Source organism: Puma concolor, chromosome C1 (assembly GCF_028749965.1).
Source record: "Puma concolor isolate L17-30 chromosome C1, mPumCon1.1.hap2, whole genome shotgun sequence".
NCBI lineage: Eukaryota > Metazoa > Chordata > Mammalia > Carnivora > Felidae > Puma > Puma concolor.
Genome location: NC_141674.1, coordinates 27,909,853 through 27,930,016, shown reverse-complemented (window position 1 = coordinate 27,930,016; position 20,164 = coordinate 27,909,853). Strand labels below are relative to the sequence as shown.

Sequence of the window (20,164 nt, the reverse complement as noted above, 5' to 3'; positions counted from 1 at the left end):
TATATATCCTAGATGTGATCCTGGAACAGAAAAGGGTTATTAGGTATAAACTAAGAAAATGTGAACAAAGTATGGACTTCAGTTAGCAAGAATGCATCAACACTGGTTTGTTAGTTGGGACCAGTGTACCATACTACTCTGTTAACAGGGGTACGGGTATATGGACACCTTTTGTACTATTTTCTCAGATTTTCTGCAAATCTGAAACTACTCAACAATAGAACATTTGCTAAAGGCGGGGGGGGGGGGGTGTGGAGGAGTGATTTCAGTGGTGTTCCTTGGTTCTTGATTCAACAATTATTGACACTGCTTAGCTTTTTACTGGAGAAGGTCAATGCCCAGTGTGAACTAACTGAAGAGTTAGCCTCTATGAATAGTCTATGGGGAACAACTACAGGTAAGAACCTTTCAAAGACACTGAAAGAACACTAATACAACCTGAATTTGAATCTGCTAAAATGTGTCACAAATGACCGTAGTAAAAATATGTCTAGAGAAGGGCATAATTGGATAAATTTACAGAGCTTGTGAAAATGTAAGGTATTTCAAGCATATGGTTATTCACTGTACTATTCACCAGCAGGTACTCTGCAAAAAACTTTTCATTACATGTTGAGCCAGTATTATCAAGAGTAACCTCCATTCACTCTCAATTCACTTTTGTAGATTTAACCGTTGTCAGTTTTGTGAGTTTTTGTCAGAAATAGAAGGTGGATCCTGATTTGCACTACCAACAGCAGTTCAATGGCTTAGCAGCAGTAAAATTTTACTTTTTTTTTTTTTTTTTTTTTTTTTTGAGAGAGAGAAAGCATGTGCGGGGGAGGAGCAGAGGGAGAGGAAGAGAGAATCTCAAGCAGTTTCCATACCCAGAGCAGAGCAGGATGTGGGGCTGCATCTCAAGAGCGTGAGATCATGACCTGAGCAGAAATGAAGAGTTGGACATTCAACCAACTGAGCCACCCAGGCACCCCTAGTTGTAATTTTTTTTAATCTGAATTTTTTTCTTAAAAAACCACCCTTCAACATTATTATTGAATACTGAAAGCTTTGAAAATTAACTTTTGTTGCAGACTTGCTAATGTTTCTTAATGAATTCAATAAAAAGTTATAAGGCAAAATAGCATTTTAATGGCAATGATTACTATGGCAAATTAATTTGAACAAAAGTAAACATGGGGCGCCTGGATGACTCAGTCGGCTCAGCATCCGACTTCAGCTCATGATCTCACTCACGGTTGGTGAGTTCGAGCCCACCACCAGGCTCTGTGCTGACAGCTCAGAGCCTAGAGCCTGCTTCAGATTCTGTGTCTCCCTCTCTGCTTCTCCCTCGATCATGTGCACACACACACATACTCTCTCTCTCTCTCTCAAAAATAAACTTAAATTTTTTATTTTACTTAAAAAAATTTTATTTTTTACTTAAAAAAATTTTAAGTAAACACTGTTTTAACTTCAAGTAATGTCAAATTATTTCATTCACTTCCTGTACTGTCAAAAGTTAACACAAGCAATGAGATCTCTCTGTTCCCACAAAAATCTGAAGCAGACATATTTTAACTCAAACTACACTTCCAGCATATTTCCAATCTTAATTAAAGTGCAAAGTAAATCTCCATCTTTGAAAATCTGTGAAACTGAGAAGTTTCCATCTAGGGGCTAGGGGCGCCTGGCTGACTCAGCCAGTGGAGCCTGTGGCTCCTGTTCTCAGGATTGTGAGTTTGAGCCCCATGTTGGGTGTGATTATTTTAAAAAATCTTTAATGGGGCACCTGGGTGGCTTAGTCGGTTGAGCATCCAACTTCGGCTCAGGTCATGATCTCATGTCTCATGAGTTCGGGCCCCACTTGAGGCTCTGTGCTGATGGCTCGGAGCCTGCTTCGGATTCACTCTGTGTCTCCCTCTCTCTCTGCCCCTCCTCTGCTTGCATGCGGTCTCTCTCTCAAAAATAAACATTAAAAAATTTTTTAATAAAATCTTTAAAAAAAAAAAAGAAGTAGGCTCAGTGGGTTAAGCATCTGACTCTTGATATCAGGATCTTGAGTTCAAGCCCCACATTGGGCTCCATGCTGGGCACGGAGCCTATTTTTAAAAAAAGCAGCAGCAGCTTCCATCTAATCTTCCACTGGAAATGAATACTTTGCAGTGTTAATGGCATACAAAAAGGCAAATATCAAGAAATGAATCTAACAGAATTCTGTAATTGCCTTCCAAATGATGAATGTGCCCAAATAAACCATATGCTCAAAAAAATCATATGCTCATGGATTAATATTAATATTTGGCAGTACCTGTCTGTGTAAAGACATTTTCAAAGACACATACGTGAAATCTTCACTACAGATTTCTGTATGAACAAATGAACACTTGCCATCCATGTCGATAGGTAAAGCTAACTGTGAACCCCAGTGACACGAAATGGTATCCCCCAAAGTGAATTCCACTCTTGTAACACAGCTGCCTTACAAAAACTGTACTCAACTATTATATTTTGATTCTGCCAATGAAATATTTGTTTTCTCAGGGCGCTTGGCTGGCTCAGTTGGTAGAGCATGCAACTCTTGATCTCGGGGTCGTGAGTTCAAGCCCCATACTGGGTACAGAGATACTTAAAAAAAGGAAGCACCTGGGTAGCTCAGTCAAGCATTCAACTCTTGATTTCAGCTCAGGTCATGATCTCACACTTCATGAGAACACGCCCCAGGTAAGGCTCTGCACTGCCTGTGGAGACTGCTTGGAGTTCTTCCCCTTTCTGTGCCCCTCTCACACTCTCACACATGCTCTCTCTCTCCAAATAAATAAACATTTAAAAAAAAGATAAAATAGCAGTGCCCACGTAGACCGGTCGGTTAAGCATCCACCTTCAGCTCAGGTCATGATCTCACGGTTCATGAGTTCAAGCCCCCCGCCAGGCTCTCTGCTGTCAGTATGAAAGAAATATGCTTCAGATCCTCTGACTCCCTCTCTCTGTGCACCCCCTCCCACTCTCTCTCATAAATAAACAAACATTAAAAAAATTTTTTGGGGGGGGCACCTGGGTGGCTCAGTCGGTTGAGTGTCCGACTTCGGCTCAGGTCATGATCTCACGGTCTGTGAGTTCGAGCCCCGCGTCGGGCTCTGTGCTGACAGCTCAGAGCCTGGAGCTCTCCCTCTCTCTCTCCCCCTCCCCTGCTCATGCTCTGTCTCTCTCTGTCTCAAAAATAAATAAAAACATTAAAAAAAATTTTTAATAAAATAAAAATATTTAGAGAACTTTTGCTTTCTCTACTGTTATTTAAGTACTCGCATTAATAGCCTCAGTTTTGCCTCTTGGCCTCCAAAGCCTAAAGTATTTTCAGAACCGTTAGAGAAAAAGTGTACCAACTCTGGTTCTACATCATTTGCTTATTTTTTCTTTTTCTTTTAAGTTTATTTATTTACTTTGAGAGCAAGAGAATGAATTTCAAGCAAGCTCCATGCAGTCAGCACAGAGTCCAACATGGGGCTTGATCTCACGAACAGTGAGATCATGACCTGAGGCAAAATCAAGAGTCAGACACTTAACCAACTGAGCCACAAAGATGTCCCTACATCCTTTGCTTATTAACAAAGGCATTTAGTACAAATGGCCATACAAGAATAAACCCTTAATGAGCAGTAATTCTCAAAACCGTAGGGGTCTCAAATGGTAAAAACTGTCATTTTTTAATCCTTGTACCTAGTAACTTATAGTAAGACAAATACAATTAGTAATCAACATCTCAAAGCAATTTCCAAAGCACTGGCCCAATAAATAAGAAAAAAACACATGCTTAAAGGCTGACTACCTTTGATTCCCCAGCACCACCAGCCAGTAATTTTGACACCTGTGATAAGTTACTTTATTAAATCCCATTATCTGTTTCCTCATCAGTAAAATGGGTTCCTGCTACAAAGAGCTGTTTCAAAAATTGAATGAACTGATGTATGTGTAAAGTACCTGAAAAAGTACGTAGCACATGTTAAGCACTCAACAGATAAATATTATCAATCAGGCCAATGTCAAAATCAGAGTTAAAAGACCAGACTTCAACCAGCTAATATCGGTAGTCATGTGGTCATTAAACAATGACTGTGTCTCTTCTCCCAAGAATTCAGAATTTGTCTTTATGGTAGACTAGGAAGGTAAGACCATTATACATCTTCAGAACCTCTTAAAGAAGCAGTAACTGGCAACAAACCCAAGCCTAAACTTGATCCCAGACTGAAAGAGCTGGCTGCCTAAATGACACCACTATTCTGTGCCAAGGTTCTCAATTTACAAGAGAGAGAGGGATCAATATGTCATCCCTACACCTGACAGTTTCTACCCAGATTGGTAGTTTTTAAAATCAAGCTTTCAGGCTACACAGAAGTACCTTGGGGCAACATAACATTCTCACCTGAATCCTCCGGACCAACCAGCAGATAAAACTGCCAAGGAATTCCTAAGAGCTACTTTCCCATCTTTTTATCACAATGCAAAACTTTTACAAGCTACCACTTCCTGAAAACTTAAACCTCTATTTCCTCGAGAGGCTCCTGGGTGATTCAGGCAGTTGAGCGTCCAACTCTTTTTTTTTTTTTTTAACGTTTATCTATTCTTGAGAGAGAGAGAGCACGCGCAAGCACGCACAAGAGAGCAGGGGAGGGTCAGAGAGCAGGGGAGGGTCAGCTCTAAGCTGTCAGCACAGAACCCGATGCGGAGCTCAAACTCACGAACTGTGAGATCATGACCTGAGCCGAAGTCAGATGCTTAACTGACTGAACCACCCAGGGGCCACGAGCATCCATTCTTTTTTTTTTTTTAATAAACATTTATTTTTGAGAGACAGAGAGACACAAAGTATGAGCAAGGGAGGAGCCGAGAGCCCGGGAGACACAGACTCTGAAGCAGGTTCCAGGCTCTGAGATGTCAGCACAGAGCCCGACGCGGGGCTCGAACTCACAAACCGCATCATGACCTGAGCCGAAGTCGAACACCCAACCAACGGAGCCACCCAGGCACCCCTTGAGCATCCAATTCTTGATTTCAGCTCAGGTCATGATCTCACAGTTTGTAGGATTGAACCTCGTACTGGGCTCTGCACTGACAGCACGGAGTCTGCTCGAATTCTCTCTCCCCCTCTCTCTACCCCTTCCAGGCTTGATCGTGCACACACACTCTCTCTTAAATAAACATTAAAAGAAAATTACCAAAAGGGCACCTGGGTGGCTCAGTCAGTTGAGCGTCCAACTTTGGCTCAGGTCATGATCTCACAGTTCGTGAGTTTGAGCCCCACATCAGGCTCTGTGCTGACAGTGTGGAGCCTGGAGCCTGCTTCAGATTCTGTGTCTCCCTCTCTCTCTGCTCCTCCCCTGCTCACGCTCTGTCTCTCCCTCTCAAAAATAAATAAACATTCAAAAAAAAATTTTTTTTTTTAATGGGGCACCTGAATGGCTCAGTAGGTTGGGCGTCTGACTTCGGCTCAGGTCATGATCTCGCGGTTTCTGAGTTCGAGCCCCGTGTTGGGCTCTGTGCTGACAGCTCAGAGCCTAGAGCCTGCTTGGGATACTGTGTCTCCTCTCTCTGCCCCTCCCCCTCTTGTGCCTTGTCTCTCTGTATCAAAAATAAATAACTGTAAAAAAATAAAAAGAAAAAATAAATCTTAAAAATTTAATAAAAAAGAAAAAAATAAAAAATTTACCAAAAAAGCAAAAAAAAAAAAAAAAAATACCTCTCTTTCCTTGAAAACCACTAGTTGTGTCATATTAGTACTAAATAGCTTCTTCAGGGCAAGTACCAAATTAAATTCCTTTCTGTATCCCCAGTGTCTAGGTACATGTCTGCTGAATGACAAACAAATGAATTATTAGCCATATTTTGTTTTATTATGGAAAAATAAACATAAACAAAATTAAACATTTTAACCATCTCTGAGTGTACAGTTCAGTGGTATTAAGTACATTCACACCGTTACACAACCATCACCACCATCCATCTCCAGAACTTTTCCATCTTCCCAAACTAAAACTGTGTGCCCATAAAACAATAACTCTCCCACGCAGAACACTCTACCCTATGAATCTGACTGCTCTAGGCATTTCATGTAAGTGGAATAATAAGACTTGCCTTCTACGTATAGTTTATGTAACCTAGCACAGTATCTCAAGGTTCATCCATGTTGTCATGTATATACAGCTTTAAAAAAGAGAAAAGCAGGTACAGAATTGTGAAAGTTGAGTATTAACTAAGCTTTTATTTGCCTAAGCAAACTGTTCAATTCTTTTTACCTAGTTTTTTTTCTTCTTAGTAGTACACGCACAGTAAAAATGTCAAACTGTACAAGAGTATACAATGAAAAGAGGTCTTTATGGTTTCTACCCTCCTTATCCCCAACTTCTAATCCGCCTCCCTGATTGAATTTTTAATTTTGGAACACAATCACCAAAAACATGTTACCTTGCCTTGACAACGTCCTGTTAGTAAGACATTCACTTGGCCTATCAAGACTGGCCATTCCCCTCTTCTGAAAATACTATCATAAAGATAAAACAATGTACTTAAAAATTTTTTTAAACATTTTACAAACATTTCACTCAGTTAATACTCATTGAGCACACGCTATGAATAACATCTTTGCTAAGCAGCATACTGTGGCAAGAAAAATTACAAGCTCTGAAATCACGTAAAAATTAATTTAAGGAACACCAGGGTGGCTCAGTCAGTTAAGCGTCCAGTTCTTGACTTTGGCTCAAGTCATTTTTTTTATTTTTTTAATCTGATCTTTTATGTTTTTAATTTTTATCTAATTTTTTTTTTATCTGGTCTCACGATTCGTGGGATCAAGTCCCATATCTGGCTATGTGCTGACATTGCAGAGCCTGCTTGGGATTCTCTCTGCCCACCCCCTGCTTACACACTCTCTGTCAAAATAAATAAAAAGTTAAAAAAATTAGTTTAAAACATTCTCTTGTAAGCTTGTTTCCTGATCTATAAATTAGGAGCAATACTACCTCATAAGCTGCTGCAATAATTAAATGAGAAAAACGTCTAAATTTTAGTAGAGTTCCTAGTAGTAGAGCAAGCACTCAACAGTAAAAATAATTCTTGGGGTGACTGTCTGGCTCAGTGGGTGCAGCATGCGACTCTTGATCTCAGGGCTGTGACTTCAAGCCCCACATTGGGGATAGAGATTACTTAAAAATACAATCTTTAAATAAATATATAAACAGTTCTTAGTTTCTTTCTCTGGACACTGTGGAAAGCATAAAGATGAATCAGAAACTCTGTACCTTTCCAGGTGCTTATAATACAATGGAGTTTATCTCGGCTCAGTTTGCATTATCATTATTCTGCTGAGAACCTGGTTAATACAACTTCCAGCCAGCTTGCACTTAATAACGTTTATGGACCTATTTCTAAATCTCATGAAATAAGTATCTGAAAAAATAATTATGACTTGAAGTGCTAGGAGAATAAAGAGAAAATTCATTACCATCAAGACTATACAGAGGGTGTGTTAGCCTCAAGGCAGCCTACAGCTGACTTTAATCAAAGAGCAGAGAGTCTTGTGATTAAGAGATCACAATCCACTCTAAAGGCAAAACACTATCCAAGAGAATATGAGTTTTGGACAACTAGGACTAGGAGAGTCACAGAGCATTAAGAACTGGAAGCACTCCCCTAGAGATCGTATCTAGTACAACCTTAGTTTTACAGAAGGGAAACAGCTCACAAACAGGAAGGGTTTTACCCAAGATGGTGACCTAAAACTAGAGTCTATGGGGCACCTAGGTGGCTCAGTCAGTAAGTGTCCAACTCTTGATCTCAGGGTCATGAATTCAAAGCCCCACATTGGGCTCCATACCAGGTACGAAGCCCACTTAAAAAAAAAAAAAGAAAGAAAAAGAAAAAGCCCTTGGTCTTCAGTGTCCCAATTCTTTCACATCACGATGCTAGCCATTTACCTGTTAAAGAACCTTAAGCCACAGGGGCACCCAAGTGGCTCAGTCGATTGAATGTCCTACTAGGGCTCAGGTCATGATCTCGTGGTTCATGATTTCGAGCCCCGCATCGGACTCTGTGCTGACAGCTCAGAGCCTGAAGCCTGCTTCAGATTCTGTGTGTCTCTCTCTCTGCCCCTCCCTACTCATGCTTGCTCACTCGCTCTCTCTCTCAAAAATAAACATTAAAAAAAATTTTTTTAATAAAAAATTAAAAAAACTCACATGAAACTTAAAACCATGCAAAAAAAATACGGTATTTTGTTTAGGAAACAATACATGTTTAGTAAAAGTCTAGAAAAACACACAAGTATCATAAACACCAAAATTAGAAGCAAGGTTGAGAGAGAACATTCCTAGAAGATTCAGTTGTGGTAGCAGAGCTTTAGTTCTTAATTAAATTGATCTCTTAAATACACAGGTACTACTTGTATTATTCTTTGTACTCTTTTGGTTACCTTCATATTGCAGGCTTTTTTTTAAAGCATGAAGAAAAAGTTTATACAACACTGAACACTGGTTGTGCTCCTTTTAGATTCACTCCCTTTCCCAGTCTCTAGAGGAAAAAAAGATTCTCTAGGATAGTGACAGAGAAGTACAGGTATTCCCACATACCTCACAAACTTCCTGGCCAAACACAGATTTTTGCAAACACTTCTAAAGCTTGAAATAAGATTCATAAAGCAGTGCTCTTAAGGTCACATCAAAGAAACAACTCCACATAGGGGCACCTGGGTGGCTCAGTTAGTTAAGCACCTGACTTCAGCTCAGGTCATGATCTCACCATTCTTAGGTTCAAGCCCTACGTCAGGCTCTGTACTGACAGCTCAGAGCCTGGAGCCTGCTTCCTATTCTGTGTCTCCCTCTCTCTCTGCCCCTCCCCCGCTCACACTCTGTATCTTCTCTGACTCAAAAAATAAACATTAAAAAAAAATTTTTTTAATAAAAAAAAAAAGAAACAACTCCACATCGAAGGACAAGCACATGAAGATTTCTGTTGAATACAGGCAGAATGGTAAAGTCATGTTGCAAACACACAACTAACCTGAATTAGCATCCTGACTCCATTTCTTTGTAGGCTTGAGCAAGGTGTATAATCTAAGTTTCCTCAGCTCTAAAAAATAAATACTGTACACTAATCTTACAATCTATCATAAGAATTAAATGAACCGATGAATGTAAACCACATAGCACACCGTATTCTAAAAAGGCAGTTTGAAGAAAAAACAAAATTGGAAGGGAGAGGCTTTTTCCCCAGCAACTTGTTTACATAATTGCCAAAAAACAAAACGAATCCTTAAAGGTAATTGTTTTCAGAATCATCTCCAAAATACTATGCTGATACACAAATAGCTGTACAATGAAAAGCAGAGATCAGGCTAAATCCCTAGGATGTTGCCTAACTCCACATCAGGTCCAATTCAGGCACAGACTGCTGAGTGAGGGAAAAAAAAATTATACTAATTGCTATATAACTCGTAACAAGAAATGTAGTCAAGAAAAAGTTTTAAATATTTTCAACAGGAAACTAAGATTGCTCAAGAGTTACTCTAAGAAAATCTTAGTTTTGCAAACATAATGCTTTATGATAAAGAGACAAACATCAAAAAGTGTATCCAGGATTTATATATTTGAACAATGGTTTCTTATTCACCAAAAGGAATAAAGGCAGAATACAAAGCCTGTATATTCCCATAGCTCTGCAGTGATACTTAATACCCAACAAGGAAACCAAAGATCCTCTCCTGAGAAAGTGCCCTCTATTCCTTGTTGGCAACTCTCAGATTAGTTACCAGAATAAGATGAGGTGAGAAGGGTAAGGTCAAAATTCCAGCTGTAATAACATACAGTACATAAAGCTACAGTTTATGTATACTTTTGACTAGCACATAAAATCCTAATTTCCAAATAACCACAGCAATAATTCAGTTGACTACTTTGAAATTAAGTAACATCTTTTATTTACATTTATGATTCACATACTCAAATACCTCATTTATGATGAGTGTGGGTATCATATTTTATCAGGAAGTTAGCACTTTGAGCTAACCATGTTAAAAAATTCTTCATTAAAAAAATTTCATTAAGGGGCACCTGGGTGGCTCAGTTGGTTAAGTTTCCAACTTCAGCTCAGGTCATAATCTCACGGTTCGTGGGTTCAGGTCCCACGTCAGGCTCTGTGTGGACTGCTCAGAGCCTGGAGCCTACTTTGGATTCTGTGTCCCCATCTCTCTCTGCCCCTCCCCCATTCATGCTCTCTCTCTCAAAAATAAATAAACATGAAAAAAATTTTTCATTAGGTTTCCTTCTCTGAAAGAGATGTTCAAAAATTATCAAGAGATGTTCAGGGCATCTGGTTGCCTCAGATGGTGGAGCGTGCAACTCAATCTCTGGGTTGTGAGTTGGAATCCCCACCTTGGGTGTAGAGACTATTTAAAAATAACATAAAACAAAACAAGAAACGATCATAACTGCTATGGCAAAGCATTTGCAACAGTTAAATGACACTCTTATGTATCACTCATCCAATAAATTTCAGATCCACTGCTACTGAGCCAAGAGTCCAACCATTTACTGAGAAGATTATTCACTGAAATGGCTAAACTCAAATTCAAATGGAGTTTAAAACAACTACATATGAGGGGTGCCTGGCTGGCTCAGTCAATAGAGCACGCAACTCTTGATCTTGAGGTTTTGATCGAGCCCCACATTGGATGTAGAGATTACTTAAAATCTTAAAAAAAAAACTACATGCGAGAATTTCTAGTGTGCTCAACTAACACTGTTTTATTCAACTGTGAAAACAGCACAAGACTAGAGGGCTTTGGTTCTATTTGTGCCTAAACTTGTGTGAGACAGGGTTTTCACTTTTACACATCCCAACTATTTAATAATAAATGACAATATGTGATTATATTAAGTTTCATAAGATATTAAACTGTACAATTTTTCACATATTCTTTACATTAATGTCAAACATACATACTGTTTAATTCTCTCAAAGAAAGGTATATTTTCATTTTAAAAATGAAAACATGTGGGGCACCTGGGTGGCTCAGTCGGTTAAGTGTCCAACTCTTGATTTTGGCTCAGGTCATGATCTCATGGTTCATGAAACTGAGCCCCACAAAGGGCTCTGCACTGACAGAGGGGAGCCTGCTTGGGATTCTCTCTCCCTCCCTCCCTCCCTCCCTCTCTCTTTCTCTCTCTGCCCCTCCCCAGCTCGTGCTCTCCCCCCACCCCCAAAATAAACAAACACTTTTTTAAAAGATACAAAAAGCTAAGCAAACATGGTCAATTCTGAAATACATCTTCTGTCATTCTATCTGCAGCAGTGAACCACAAAGTCTGTCAGCTGAATTCAAGCCCATTATTTCTGAATAAAAGTTAAATATTTTAACGTTAGATCTAATAAACATGACAATAACAAAATGGAAACATTTTATTATCTGAGGACCCTGTCTTAATTTAGTGACCAATCCACTCCCTAGACCACTACTCTGAGCAGTACAGCACAGTGCCTAGGAGGAGAGGGTTAGAGTCACACCTAGATTCAAATCCTCTCTCTTTCCTTGGGCCTCAGCGTCATTTGTAAAACAAAAAGTTCCTTACTAACCTCCCAAAATATAGGTTTAAATGACATAATGCATATAAAGTGCTTAAATAAACATTTACTTTTGAAAAAAAAAAAACTCAATCTATAAATGTGCTTCTTTAGTATTTAGATTGAGTTTACATCTAAGTTTGCTAAAGACATTTTACACCTGTTGTCCCAGCATATTAATAGCATTCTCTCTCAATGGTGTCCTGCTTCAAATTGATAAATTATATGGTCACAATACTAATCTGGCAAAAATCTAACTCAAGACAAACATCATCATTAAATCAGAGGAAAAGTGAACTATTCCAGTTAAGAAATGGCACCCAAAACCTCTCCATTCAAGCACTTACAAAGATGGTCATACTTCAGTGTGTATATTTTACCTCCCTTTCCTTCTCTCCCTGCTAAAAGGGAATCCAAAAGCAAATACTGAACTCTAGCTAACAATATGCATGTTGAAGTGTTTAGATGTGAAATGTACTGACATCTGAAACGGACTTCAAAATGCTTCAAAAATGTGGGGCGCCTGGCTGGCTCAGTCAGTGGAGCATGCTACTCCTGATCTCAGAGTTGTGAGGTCAAGCCCCAAGTTGGGCATGAAGCCCACTCAATTAAAAAAAAAAAAAAAAGGGGGGGGGCGCCTGGGTGGCTCAGTCGGTTAAGCGTCCGACTTCGGCTCAGGTCATGATCTCACGTTCCGTGAGTTCGAGCCCCGCGTCGGGCTCTGTGCTGACAGCTCAGAGCCTGGAGCCTGTTTCAGATTCTGTGTCTCCCTCTCTCTCTCTCTGACCCTCCCCCATTCATCCTCTGTCTCTGTCTCAAAATAAACATTAAAAAAAAAAAATTACCATAAAAAAATGCTTCAAAAATGTTAAGATGAGAAATAGTCAAAAGACTTGAATAAACATTTCTTCAAAGATACACAAATAGCCACAAGCACATGATAGCCAACATAACGGGTTTTAATGACTACCATTTAAAACAAACACAAAATAAGTGTTGACAAGGATGTGGAAAAAATGGGAAACTAAGATTTCTATCTCCATTTGAAATTGAACAGATACTCTAAAAGGATAAGCAACTTGCCCCAGAGTCCCAGTTTAAAAAAAAAAGGGGGGGTGGGAGTGGGGGGCACCTGGGTGGCTCAGTCAGTTAAGAGTCCAATTCTTGGTTTGGCTCAGGCCACAATCTCACAGTTCAGTGAGTTTGAGCCCCTGCATCAGGCTCTGCACTGATGGTGTAGAGCCTGCTTGGGATTCTCTCTCTCCCTCTCTCTCTCTCTCAATCTCTCCCATTCTCCTTCTCAAAATAAATAAACTTAAAAAATTTTTTAATAAAAATAAAAAATAAACAAAAAAAGGACTTCCATTTCTCATCCCTTGCATCTGATAACTAAGGCCTCTAGGTACCAAAGATCATGTACCTCTATGAGCACACTCTACTAACACCGCAACAGAAAATGTTTTGCTGAAAATACAAAAGAAAAAAAAAATACAACCTATCAAACTACTTTCATCAAACTACTTTCATGGGGCGCTTAGGTGGTTCAGTCGTTTACACATCTGACTTCAGCTCAGGTCATCATCTTGCTACAGTGAGATTAAGCCCTGTGTCAGCTCCCACTGGGCTGGGCCTGCTTGGGATTCTTTCTCTCTCTCTCTCTGCCCCTGGCATGCCCTCTTTCTTTCTCAAAAATAAATAAATAACTATAACTACTTTCGTGTTAGATGTATCCTCCAACACTAAGTAGCCTCCAGAGCAAAAAAGGAAAAGAACAAGCTAACAAATGAAAATATTCTCTTCCTCATTCTATAGTCATTCAATATGGCACTACATTCAAGGCCACTTTAATCACCTAATATGGCTGGCTGAATGGTCAAACAACTTGTACTTGCTAATAGTAAAATGTCCAGCAAAAACTTATGTGACAAATAATCCCGAAACAAAGGGAGAGAACAGGCAAGCTAAAATCTATGCTATGAACAAAGGAAAAACACTTAACATTAACCCAAGAATCAACACTATCACCCAAATTTTCCAAGAAAACAAGAATATCACAAATATACTTTTGCACTTTAAGTCCTTTTAAAGCAATGTTTTAAGTATTCAGCTTTCATAATAAACCAAGAGGTTCATCTCTACTTCCTCCTTGGTTCCTTCCTGTCTACCTTTACTATTCAGAAATACCTTTTAACCGGCATCAAAGGGTGGAAAAAAAAATCACAAGTACAACAAATGAGAACAGAAATCTCTTCTATATATCCAAATTGCTTACACTGGCCTAAAGAGCTAGCATTATACACAGGAAACTTATTTTCTACATTACAAATTTCTGCAATGTTATTTTTTTCAATAAGCACCTATCTATAAGCAGAGGAAATAAAACTGAAGACAACTACATGCCCCCACCAAGGGTTTTACAGGTTGTGCCTTGCTTAACTAAACCATAGGGCAGGGGGAGGAGTTAGGGAATCAATGTTGTTTTAATTTTTAAAAATGAAATGTTGGGGAGCCTGGCTGGCTCAGTCAGAAAAGCATGCGACTCTTAATCTCAGGGTCATGAGTTCGAGCCCGACATTGGATATGGACTTAATAAATTTAAAGAAAAAATTTTTAAATAGATAAAAATGTAATGTTAAGCAGAACTCCAGAGTAAAAAATTAGCAATGCAGAAATGCTCTTTCCTGAGGCACCCTCCTCACTCCAAACAGTATCTGAAGTTTAATGCAGAGCTTGAACTCACAACCCTGAGATTAAGACCTGAGCTGAGATCAGGAGTCAGATGCTCAACTGACTGAGCCACCCAGGGACCCCTCCAAATGGTACTTTAAAATCTCCCGTCGAATCTATACTTGACTAAACTTACAAAAATTCAAGAAATGCCATCATTATCACAACTTATACAGTTAACTCAGTTTTACAGAATAGCCTTTACAGAATGGCTTTCGAAAACAAATTTTTTTTTTAACGTTGATTCATTTTTTGAGAAAGACAGTGCGAGCACGGAAGGGTCAGAAAGAGAGGGAAACACAGAACCCAAAGGCTCCTGAGGCTGTCAGCATAGAGCCCAATGCGGTGCTCGAACCCACAGGCTGCGAGATTGTGACCTGAGCCAAAGTCGGATGCTCAACCGATTGAGCCACCCAGGCACCCCGTATCTTGCCCTATTAAAATAGAAAAGAAAAACCAAGTTATTACCCGCCCCCCAAAAAAAACCTACACACAGAAATTGATAGCAAAGGACTTCACACAGGCATATTAAAAACACATACAACTTTGGTTCATATCCCTGAGGACAAGAGTCTAAAGTCTTCTAATTAGACATTCAGCAACTTCTCTTTGCTTGGTCTTCTTCTATGTTCTGAAACAGGCCCAGCTATGCAGTTACAACATTCCAGATGCTAAAAACCAAATCAGGCAGAACAAATATGAGGACCCTGGGGGCACCTGGGTGGCTCAGTTGGTTGAACATCTGACTTCAGCTCAGGTCATGATCTTGTGGTTCGTGGTTGTTCAAGCCCCACATCAGGCTCTGTGCTAACAGCTCAGAGCCTGGAGCCTGCTTCAGACTGTGTGTGTGTATGCACGTCTCTCTCTCTCTCTCTCTGGCCCTCCCCTGTTCCCACTGTCTTTCTCTAAATGAATATATAAATAATAATAATAATAATAATAGTAATAATAAATGGGCAGGGGTCAGATCAATGCCTTTATGCTTTTTAAAAGCCCTTGGGTTTCTGAGTTTGGAAACAAAATAATACAATGTTCTGAATTTTATCTCCCTCACTGTCCAAAAAAAAAAAAAAAAAAAAAGGCACCAATACGGAAAACAATTTTTTCATTTTTTTTAATGTTTATTTATTTTTGAGAGACAGAGCACGAGCAGGGGAGGGGCAGAGAGACAGAGAGAAACACAGAATCCACAGCAGGCTCCAGGCTGAGTTGTCAGCACAGAGCCCAATTCGGGGCTTGAACCCACAAACCCCAAGATCATGACCTGAGGTGAAGTCAGATGCTCAACCAACTGAGCCACCCAGTCACCCCCAGAAAACAATTTTTAATGGTGATACAATGTTAAGACAGCAAAAGGACTTCCAGTGCAGGCAGTAGAGACCTATACCATATATCTAGAACAAATTAAAATGCCTACAAACAAGTAATATAAAGGTGTAAAATAATACCAAGTGACACTCTGCTCCGTGTCAGGGATACATGTCAGGCTGTGGTGAGGGCTACGACAAACTGGAGAGGACATGCCCAACCAGAGAAGATGGCTGCTGCAAAGCAGAAACACACTGCCAGAAGAGATTTTTCAAAAGCACACTGAATCCAAATTTTTACATAAAATCTCCTTGGTTTTTTAATGTTGACAACAAATTCAAATTTACAATACTGTGTGAGCCAATCAAAACACATCTGGAGATTGGATTTAGTCCATAAGCTTTCAGTTTTCAACCTCTGCCATATAAAGAAAAACACATGCTTCTCTCAGTGGTAGAGCTCTAACTCTGGGGTAGAAAATACACCCTATGCTTCCAATAACATGCTGGCATGTCAAAACACACTACAAAAAAATATGAATATACATCTAAAACCCCTAATTGCTGAAGGAAAGCAAGAAGAAAATCTTACTCTGCATTTCTACCACTAAAATAGAAACTATTTCTTCCAGTGGAAGAAAAATTAGGAAATGGGTTTTCATGAAACCGAGCTCACTAATGTTCAGCTTCCTCAGTATATGCATCAGCCCGTACCTTGCGAACAAAAAGAAACTAAAAGATGACTCCTATGGCACATTTAACTTTGATTTAAGAAAAAAGTTCCTGGAGCACCTGAATGGTTCAGTCCAGTTCTTGATCTTGGCTAAGGTCATGATCTCACGGTTCTGAGTTTGAGCCCCGTGTTCACTAGACTCTGCACTGACAGAGCGGAACCTGTTTGGGATGCTCTCCCCCCCTCCCTCTCTCTGCCTCTCCCCTGTTTGAGCTCTCTCTTTCCCTCCCTAAATGAATAAACATTAAAACAAAAAAAAAAAGTTCCCATAAAAGACTAAGAAATGGGGCACCTGGCTGGCTCAGTTCTTGGGGCGACTCTTGATCTCAGCATTTTCAGTTTGAGCCTGACGTGGTGTACAGAGATTACTTTAAAAAAAAATAAAAAAATTCTTGAAGAAAATCAATGTTTTAGAAAAGGGTACCAGTGAGTCTGAACTCTCTTGGTAACCCGTGGGCAATTAGTTTTTTATGGGTTATAAACCAGCATAACAGACTCTAGAGCAGTGGTTCTTAAACACTGAAACTAATGAATAAGATGGAACATATTGAACTTTGAGGAAATACACTCCCCCACAAAAATTTTACGGAGTTCAAGGGCCCCCTACAGTACATGGACCACGGATTAAGAATGGCCTGTTCTGGGGCGCCTAGGTGGCTCAGTCAGTTAAGCATCTGACACTCGGTTCTAGCTCAGGTCATGATCTCATGGTTCGTGGGTTCAAGCCCCACATCAGGCTCTGTGCTGATGGTGTGGAGCTGGCTTGGGATTCCCTCTCTCTGCTCCTCCCCAGCACTGCTCTCTCTCAAAATAAATAAACTTAAAAAAAAAATAGAAAAGAATGGCCTGTTCTAAAACCTACACCGTCTAAACCTACACCGTCTCCAAACTCCTCCCTTCTTCCCACCAATACATCTCTATTCTATCCCTCTACTTAAGCAACTACCATGTCCAGCCTGGACCAATACAACAGCCTCTTAAATGTTATCCCCCATCATCCATCTTCCACACCTCTACAAAAGTGATTTTAAAATATAAATCAGAAAGCTTTGATGGCTTCCACAAACAACCTTACTGTCCATCTGTTCAGTAACTACTCTGTGTGTGAACTACTTTCAGCCTCTTTTCAGTTCTGAAAGCACACTAAATTTTCACCTTCAAGTTTCAGCACTTGCTGTTACGTCCACCTAGAAATGCTCTCTCCTACAAAACTGGCTCCTCACTCTCACCCAAAAGAACTTCTCTGACCACCCTTAGGTCTCCCTTGTTAGCAAAGAGTCCCCTGCTAGGGATCTCCACATTACTTTTCTCAATTTATCATTTATTTGCTTACCTGCTATATCTTTCCCCCACTATACTGGCAGTTCTCCAAAAGCAAAACCCCTTTGTCTCACATGTCCCTGTACTCCCAGAGCCTAGCACAGGAGCCGGTAGATGGTACGTCCTCAGGCACTATTTACTGAATCAATCTTAGATGTTTACAGAATGACCATGTGAAGCAATCCATCAAAATCTAATATCTGAGAGACGAGCATTAACCACACTTCCTTCAACTCGGGATGTCAACGTGCCCAAGAGAAAGCCTAGCATCTTAAGATTCTCAGTAGTTGAGACTATCCAAAGAAATAAATAAATAAAATTAATCATCTGCCTCCGCTCCCTCTCAGGCAGCCTCATCTTCTTCCATCTCAGCACTAATCTGCGCTAATCTCAGAAATATTCCAAGCTTCCTCCCTGCAATCGCTCAGTACAGAAAAGGACACTCACTCTTTTTATAATCCATGATTTCAGTGGCTAAATCAAATTCAAAAAGTACCTGTATGTGGTGGCAATGCTAATGAAATATGCTAAAGAACTATTTTTGCTGTAGTTCTTCTACACCACCACTAAAACTGGACTGTACTTCATCCGCAGACTAAAAACATCAGTCCTCAAAACCGGAGATCTTTCACTGCTGCCAAAAGGTTTAAAGAACAAAAAAAATAAGCCTATATTGGACATAATGATTATTAAACAGTGTTTTATGGAAACTTCAATTCACCTATTACAAGATACAATCAAGCCTGACTGGCTACAGAATAAACTTGGTTTCGGTACTGCTAAAGTCTGTGCACTAGTTCACAAAGCAGAATTCCCAAGAAAGAGCAAACTAAGCCCCATTTGCTCCAGAAGTTTTTCATGGCAGGAACCACTTCTGACTTCAACAGGCTACTGTTGGGACACCTCAAGCTGTCCAGATAGCCTAACAGACAATAGTTGCATAAACAAAAAAGGGGAGGGCCATCCGAAAGGAAAGGAAAATGATAGTGTGACACATGCCTTTCCACTCTGGGCCCACACTGGAAATCCTGTAAGCGATGAGGATAATAATAATGGCGCTTAATACATGCCAGGTAATGAGCTAAGCGGTTTTCAATTTAATCTCATTTAATCTTCACAAAAACTCTATGAAATAACCCCGTTACTTACCGCTATTTTGCAGATAAGGAAACTGAGGCACCTGGAAGGGAAGCCCCTTGACCTAAAATAAAAAGCTAACAGAACCAAAATTTGAACCCACGAAAGCTGGCTCCAGAGTCCATCTGTTATGCTGCCACCAGAAGCTTCGTTGGCTCTCGCCCGCCAGGCTCTACCATACTGAGGCTTCTCCTTCAATCCAATTAACAATCCCTCCGTAAACACCCTACTACCATTGATGGCTTCGAACTTCTGGGCACCAGCGCTACTCGCCAGCTTCTGCCAAGCTCCACCCCTAAGATTTAGAAAAGCAATGAGAATAGCTGATAAAAGTTGCTGAAGTGCTAAGGGAGGCAAAGAAAATTGCCTTCTACAAGCAGAACACACGCCAATTACCACTGGAATGCATATCGGCTTCACCTCCACCCCAAGAGACTGAAATAAAAGTGGGCGCACAAATGTTCCCGTAGCAGATAAATTTGGACTATGCCTCCTCTGGCCACAAGGCAAAAAAGAAGGACTAACATTTACTGAGGGCCAGCCACATGCGCCCTAGGAAAAGGCAGAACCAGGCCAATGGAGACCGAGGGGAGGGGGAGGGGGGCTGGGTTGCACTCAAAGAGTTCGGGGAAAAGAAAAAATCCAAATAATGGGGTTCCTACGGCCAAAGGGAGAGATGAAGGATGTGGAAGCCTCTCCCTCACAGCTTACGGGGAGGAAAAAAAAGAAGTACGAGCTGCTCTCGAGAAAAGGAGGACTAAAGCGTCGGGAGCTAGGCCGAAGCGAGGGGAAGCCCTGAAGGGCGGGGAGGGGGAGGAGCCGAGAGAGTGGGGCCCGCTCAGAGGCCTGGGGGTAGGCGCGGGGAAGCGGCTCCGCGCCGGGCCTGCCGGGGACCCTGACCCAGCCGCCGCGGAGAAAAGACAAAAACCAAAAAGACTGGAGCTGGCGGAGCTGCCCTAATCCCCATCAGAGGCCCTCACTCACCTGGGCCCACCGCAGCGATCGCAGCTGCAACCTCGCAACGGCACAACCGGCCCGAACCTCGCCCCCGCCCGACAGCGCGCCCCGCGTCCCCGCTCTCCGACGGCGGTAGCTGCGGCGTCGTCCCGCTGCCTCCTGGGAAATGTAGTGCTAGGCCCGCCCCTCCTCGCCAACTTGCCGGCCGGCTTAACTACGTTTCCCACCAGGCAAGGCGAGCGTTGGGCCCGCCGCTTTGCGTCACGCGCCAGGTTGTCGGCAGTCACGTGGGTTGCTCCGTTCCATCCCCTCCCCCCGCCTGGATGGCCTGGGGAAGAAGGAGGGAGGTGGACGGAAGGGGCGGGGGCGTTGCTGACGCCACTACCCCCACCATTTTGGA

At 41.1% G+C, this 20,164-nt stretch overlaps 1 protein-coding gene across 3 annotated transcripts in view; it reads right to left on the bottom strand.

Annotated features, from left to right (window-relative positions):
• THRAP3 (thyroid hormone receptor associated protein 3) overlaps positions 1 to 19,900 on the bottom strand; it is a 76,894-nt gene extending 56,994 nt beyond the window's left edge. The window contains exon 1 of one of the 3 annotated variants that reach the window (XM_025935026.2): positions 19,792 to 19,900. The gene's annotated coding sequence lies outside the window, so the exon portion shown is untranslated. Of the gene's footprint in view, positions 1 to 18,819; positions 19,750 to 19,791 lie in introns of those variants that run through there. The other 2 variants (XM_086716470.1, XM_086716469.1) reach the window with 2 other exon arrangements.
• Positions 19,901 to 20,164: the final 264 nt, after the last annotated feature.